Genomic DNA, 6,241 nt, shown 5'->3' on the forward strand with positions numbered 1-6,241 from the left:
AATTCCCTGCTTCCATCCCCTGCATTGCATTATAGGTACTACCATCAGTGACCTGGAGCCAAAGGAAGCCCCTATTCAAGAAAATCAGAATTTCAGAAAACCTCTATCCCCCATTGTAAGCTTGGCAGCCTACTAGTACCTGAAGACTTTTCTGATGAGACTAGTAGTGATTTTAACAAACGTGATTTTTTGATATTGTAAAATATAGTGTGTCAACTTTTAGAAGAAATGCATAACTCAGTGAACCAATATTTTCCAGATGACCAGTGAATGCATGATATTACAAAATCATGCATGGGTAAAAGATCCATTAAAAATGAAAAATGGACTATTAGATTTTAATGTAACAGAGCATAAAGAGCTGCTTAATATGATTTCAGATTGTACACTGCAACTAATCTTTAAAAAACTTACAACTAGTCAAATTTTAATGTAATATCAAAGATGAACATCCATGGCTATCTGAAGAAGTTCTTAAATACTCCTCTTTTCCAACCACATACCTGTTTGAGGCCAGGTTTTTCTTTATATACTTCAACCAAAATGGTATGTCACAACAGGTTAAACACAGAAGTAGATATAAATCCAGCTACCTCCTATTAAGCCAGACATAAAAGAGATTTGCAAAGCATGTAAAATAATGTCACTCTTCTCATTAGCTTTTTTGTTTGGAAAAATACAGTCATTTTCATAACGTGTGTATGTTATCACATAATGGGTTTATTGTTATTATTTTTAAGTAAAATATATTTTTTCTCAGTTTTAATTTCTACATGGTAAATATTGATAGATAGAAACCACATAAATGAAAGTTCTTTGGGGTCCCCAATAATTTTTAAGGACAAAAAGTTCTAAAACAAAAAGTTTGAAAACTGCTAGCCTAAGCTAAGGACTATGCTTCATTAGCTTTCATTTTTAATATTATGTCTCTGATAATTGTATAGAATGTTTGCTATATTTTATGTTCATGAAATGATACGGTAGAGAATATTTTATTTCACATAGTAATTCTTTCTATGATTATGGAAAATTAAGACAAATATGGGGAAAATAAACAGCATCAGTTGAAAACAAATAAATGAATGAGTATCTGTGTCTCTGGTCTGAGTGATCTAATCACTACATGCAGGTTAACATCGATGGGAAATACATCCTGAGCTACCAACAAGGGACTTACAAACACACCTAATCTGGCTCTTTGAAGAAGACATGAGAAGAAACTTGGCCTTCATTATAAAACAAGGTAGTGGTTATAGAACCTCTCATACTTTTGGGATTTGCTTTCTTACTTGGGCTCTCCCCACTGGAGTTCTTTGAAGGCAGGGAGATAGGTTTGTTTGTTTTATAATTCTATAGCCAGAGGATCCGGCATAAAGTATGACTTAATAAATATTTGTTTAATGAATGAATCAAAAGAACACTAGATACTTAGATATACAAAAGCCATTCCAGGCTGATATTTAAATTATATTTATGGTTGCTCCATAGTCAGAAACACCACTCAGAGGCACAGTATACCTTACAAAGAAATAAATAGAAGTTCCTTTGATGAACTCAAACAATAAGAAATTACTTTAAGAGATGATATTTTAGTGAAACTGCATTTTAAAAAAAATGTATTACTTATTTTTATTTGGTTGCACTGGGTCTTAGTTGCAGCAGGCGGGCTCCTTAGTTGTGGCATGCAAACTCTTAGCTGTGGCATGCATGTGGGATCTAGTTCCCTGACCAGGGATCGACCCTGGGACCCCTGCATTGGGAGCACAGAGTCTTATCCACTGCGCCACCATGCAAGTCCCTGAAACTGCATTTTAATTGTGGTGCTGCTTTCCCTGGTCAGGTAAGGATCAGAAATATGTATCACCATTTCTGATATGGTGGACCTCTACATGCTCTGGAAATATTAACAGGCAGAAAAAAACCCTGTTTATTCAAACATCTCACCTTATTGCTAAGGATCAAGCTACTTGGAAAATAAAGAGAGCACTGTCCTTGCATCCTACACCATCATGGCCAAGTTTAGAGTCTACCGAAAAAAAGTTAAAGGTCTCAAGGAAATGATCCGAAATTATTCCAAAGATACAATCTAAAGACTTATTTCTGGAGGAAAATTTTTGGTTTCCTAATATATTTTTGGTTTCTGGAAAGGCCAGGAAATGCATTGTCTATTTCACAGTGTGGAGTATATAGGGATGATAGTATTCACCACACAATTACTCTCCAGGTTTTCAGTAACTGAGAAGTCCCTGTATTTGAGTCATTCTAATTCAGTTTTAGATAGGAGAGGGTGTGGTTCTAATATCTCCTCACAAAATTGTATTCATTCTACTCGTGTGGACTTTAACTTCTTTCAAAGGAGAGCTGACATTGTGGGAGTCCTATCGACACTTGGAATCCTTGTAATAACTTCTCAACCAACTTCCTGTGTCAGTACAGTCTGGGAAACAAACCTCATTAGTCACTAAGGTAACTTAAGGTATAGAATACTGTAAACGAAAAAGAGAACTCTCAAACTTCCATTAGATAAGTAGTTTAAGTGCCCAAAACAGGTCTTGGGTACCAAGGAAACATTCACAGATGAGACGCTAGCTTTGTAATAGTTCTATTGTTCTGTCAAAAGAAAATTTGGAGAGCTTTACTTGATATAAACATTTTATCAAGCAAGAAACACTACTCACAAACAGGGCGATTTGAGCTGAAAGGTGGTTAGAAGCTCAGCATTCAGCAGTTACAGCTGAATTTATAAAGCATGGATGAGGGAGTACATTTTTTTTTTTTTTTTTGTGATTGGTTACTAGAAACTTAACGTCTTTTTATGGGAGTAGCACTGTGTACACTGACCTGAAGAAAGCTTTTGTGTTTTAGGTCAGAGGCAGTACTTTGGGGAAATCAGGATTGTTTTAGGTCAGAGTCAGTACTTTGGGGAAATCAGGATAGTTTAAGTTTTGGTTATTTAACTATGAGTGTTTGGTCAAAAAGTATATTCAAAATGTGGCCTCTGTTTTGGTTTTTCTTTTAACAATTCTGAGCAACAAACTGAATGGCATAATTCAAGCTCAGAAAGCGTTAATTTATTACTTTGTGTTTGTCCAAGGGTTATACCACATTGCAAATAAAAAATCTTCCATCCCTAAAACTGATATTCCTTTTTCTCATGCAATGGATTAATATTTTGAACTTTTGGAATGGTTTCTGTGATATAAAGAGCTTAAGTCATATTGTAAAATACAGATCAAATTTTCTCAACAGAATCTTAGGTCATATATTTATTTAGATCACTGAACTCATCTGGTGTCCAAGTGTTGTATTCCATGGTCTCCCAAATGTCAGAACTAAAACAAGTAAAAGATATTTATTAAATATCAAAAATAAGTGTTTTATTTTAAAATAATGTATACTCTATTAGAAGTGGGCCCTGAAAATAATGAACAATGAAGCAGTTACTGAGAAAGAACAAATGGAAGAAATGGACCTCATATTAAGCAGCACTCTACACTGACCACTACTGCATACTTACACTAGAATTGTGTTTTATCTTCTTCTGAACTGTAAGGTACTTGAGGGCAAACATGATGTCTTTCTTTCTCAACAATGTTTAGCTTAGTCTCTAGATCTAGACATAATAAAAATAGCTAGTTAGCATTTATTGGGTGTGTGTATTTCTTTAATGTACATTATCTCAACAACCTATGTGGTAATATAATTAGCCCAGTTTACAGATGAAGAAAACGAGGCTCACAGAGATTATGTGATTTAACTGAGATTTTATAGCATCTGAGTCAAAATCTGAACACAGATCTGAATATAGAGCCCACTGTTTCCATCATACTTACTCACCCTATTCATTTATTGAGTAGCATTAAATACACATTTGCTGAATTGATCAATGCTTTTATGATTTCTTCCGGATAAGAATTTTATTCTGATCATAGAAATCGTCTTATTCAACCCACACAACTATTATTACCAGTAAGTCATGAAGGCAGTCTCTATAAGCAGCCTTTTTTTTTTTTTTTTTTTTTGCTGTATGCGGGCCTCTCACTGTTGTGGCCTCTCCTGTTGCGGAGCACAGGCTCCAGACGCGCAGGCTCAGCAGCCATGGCTCATGGGCCCAGCCGCTCCGCGGCACGTGGGATCTGACGGGGGCACAAACCCGTGTCCTCTGTATCGGCAGGCGGACTCTCAACCACTGCGCCACCAGGGAAGCCCATAAACAGCTTTTGGTCTCATTTGTAGGGCACCACTGAATAAATTAAAGACAGTTATCTAGTTCAGGATTATTTTGTATTCTTATAAGGAAAGAATGTATTATATGTAGGGAGATAAAATATTAAGGCTAGAAGAGACTTCCAAAATATTTTTTTCAGTCTATGTTTTTTAGATAAAGGTTGGTTTGTCTCCTCCTGCTGCCCCTCCTCATCCTCATCCTCCTCCAACTCCTCGCTTTTGATCTGATTTTTCCTCTTTAAATAAACTGCATAATATTTTATAAATTATTGCAGCCAAACCTGCATGTCAGTGATTTTTTAGCTCAACACTATTTGTTCCTTTCTATTGTATTGTACAATTCAAATCCAGTTTTGGATCTAAACATGATAGGTTTGTCTTCTCATCACAATTTTGCAGTTGTGGCTTGGTAGTAAGTTTTGGTGTCTTATTCTAAAAGACAGTTTTGATGTTTTTAATGTCCTGTTTAAAAGAACTTAAAAAGGTGAAAAACGCAGTATAGACACCAAAATGTTGGATTATCAAAACACCCAATGTCAATATTGAAATATATAACTTGAAATTAAGACAATTTCTGGAAAATCAAGTGCTGACTCTAAACCAAAAGGAATTCTGTTTGGAGGGCATTTTCATAAAAAATTAAAATGAGAAATACAGTAAAATTTAACCACTGGGGAAACACTTTCTTCACTTGGCTTCCATGACACTCTACTCTCTTGTTTTTCCCTTCTTATTTTCCTTTACTAGGTCCTCCTTTTCTCTACAGTTCTTCATGTGGGACTGCTCCAGGATTCAGACCTTCATCATCTTCTATTTTTCAGTTCTTTATCTACACTCATTATAATGGTTTGAAATACTATCTGTTTGCTGATGACTCCCTAGTTTTGCTCTCTAGCCCACAGCTCTCTCTCCTGCTGCAGAATCACACATCCCAACTGACTACCTGACAACATGATGACGAGTAAGCATCTCAAGCTTAACATTCCATTACTGAAGTCTTGATCTTACCCTTCAAACTTGCTCCACATGAAGTCTCTCCCATCTCAATTGATGGTAACTCCAACCTTCCAGTCACTCGGTTAAAAAATCTTGGAGTCATCCAAGATTCTTCTCTTTCTCTCATGCCTTTTATTCAATCGTAGGAAGAATCTGATCACTTCTTACCACCTCCACTAGAACCACCCTGGTTCATGACATTCATTTCGCCCCTCCTGTCACTTTCCCTCCCCTACAGTCCTTTCTCAAGAGAAGAGTCTGAGTGATGCTTTTAAAATGTGTCAGGTCACGCCATTCCTTTTCTCAAAATCCTCCAAGAAATCTTCACGTCACATAAAAGCCAAAGTCCTTACAAAACCCTACACAATCTGGCACCCTAACCCCCACCCCACTCCCGCCAGCACTTACTCTCCTCCTTTCTCATTTGACTCCTGGCTTCCACGGTGTTTCCTGAACAAGCTAGGCTTGCTACTGACTAGGAGCCTTGGAGCTGTAAGTTTCCTTTGCCTGGACAGCTTTTCTCAGATTAACAGATCTTCCCCCAGTTAACTGCATAGTATGCCCCATTACCTCCTTCAAATCTCTGCTCAATAATGAAGCCCACTCTGAGAATCCTATTTAAGAGTTGTAATCTGCTCCTCTATCCCCTCATCTTCTTTTATACTGTTCTATTCTTTCCACACCGTGCACTACTTAATATTAATAGCTTACCACACTAATTATTTGGGAGCTCATTTTTGTCTCTAGTAGAATGTAAACTCTCTATACTTCAAAGATTGTTTTGTTCTTAGGTTTTAGGGGGTCGGCACACGGAAAACGCTCAATAACGTATTCCACCAACTCATCATTTCATTGTTCACACGGCTGGGCAAGCTCCCTAAACTCTCCTTAAGCCTAAATTTCAGCACCTTCTTAAACCGCTAGATCTCACAAAACTATACATTTTCCTTTAAGAACTTTCCGACCCCGGAAGTAATAGCTTAAAGACGGGGGTCGGAGGAGAAAGCTACTTCCGTTT

At 36.9% G+C, this 6,241-nt stretch overlaps 1 protein-coding gene across 2 annotated transcripts in view; it reads right to left on the minus strand.

The window, feature by feature from the left end:
* Positions 1 to 6,233, minus strand: part of LOC137218913 (uricase) — a 126,941-nt gene extending 120,708 nt beyond the window's left edge. Inside the window, exon 1 of one of the 2 annotated variants that reach the window (XM_067726720.1) lies at positions 5,236 to 6,233. The gene's annotated coding sequence lies outside the window, so the exon portion shown is untranslated. The remainder of the gene's footprint in view (positions 1 to 5,235) is intronic. The other variant, XM_067726722.1, reaches the window with a different exon arrangement.
* Between the last annotated feature and the right edge of the window lie 8 nt (positions 6,234 to 6,241).

The sequence above is a fragment of the Pseudorca crassidens genome, chromosome 2 (assembly GCF_039906515.1).
Source record: "Pseudorca crassidens isolate mPseCra1 chromosome 2, mPseCra1.hap1, whole genome shotgun sequence".
NCBI lineage: Eukaryota > Metazoa > Chordata > Mammalia > Artiodactyla > Delphinidae > Pseudorca > Pseudorca crassidens.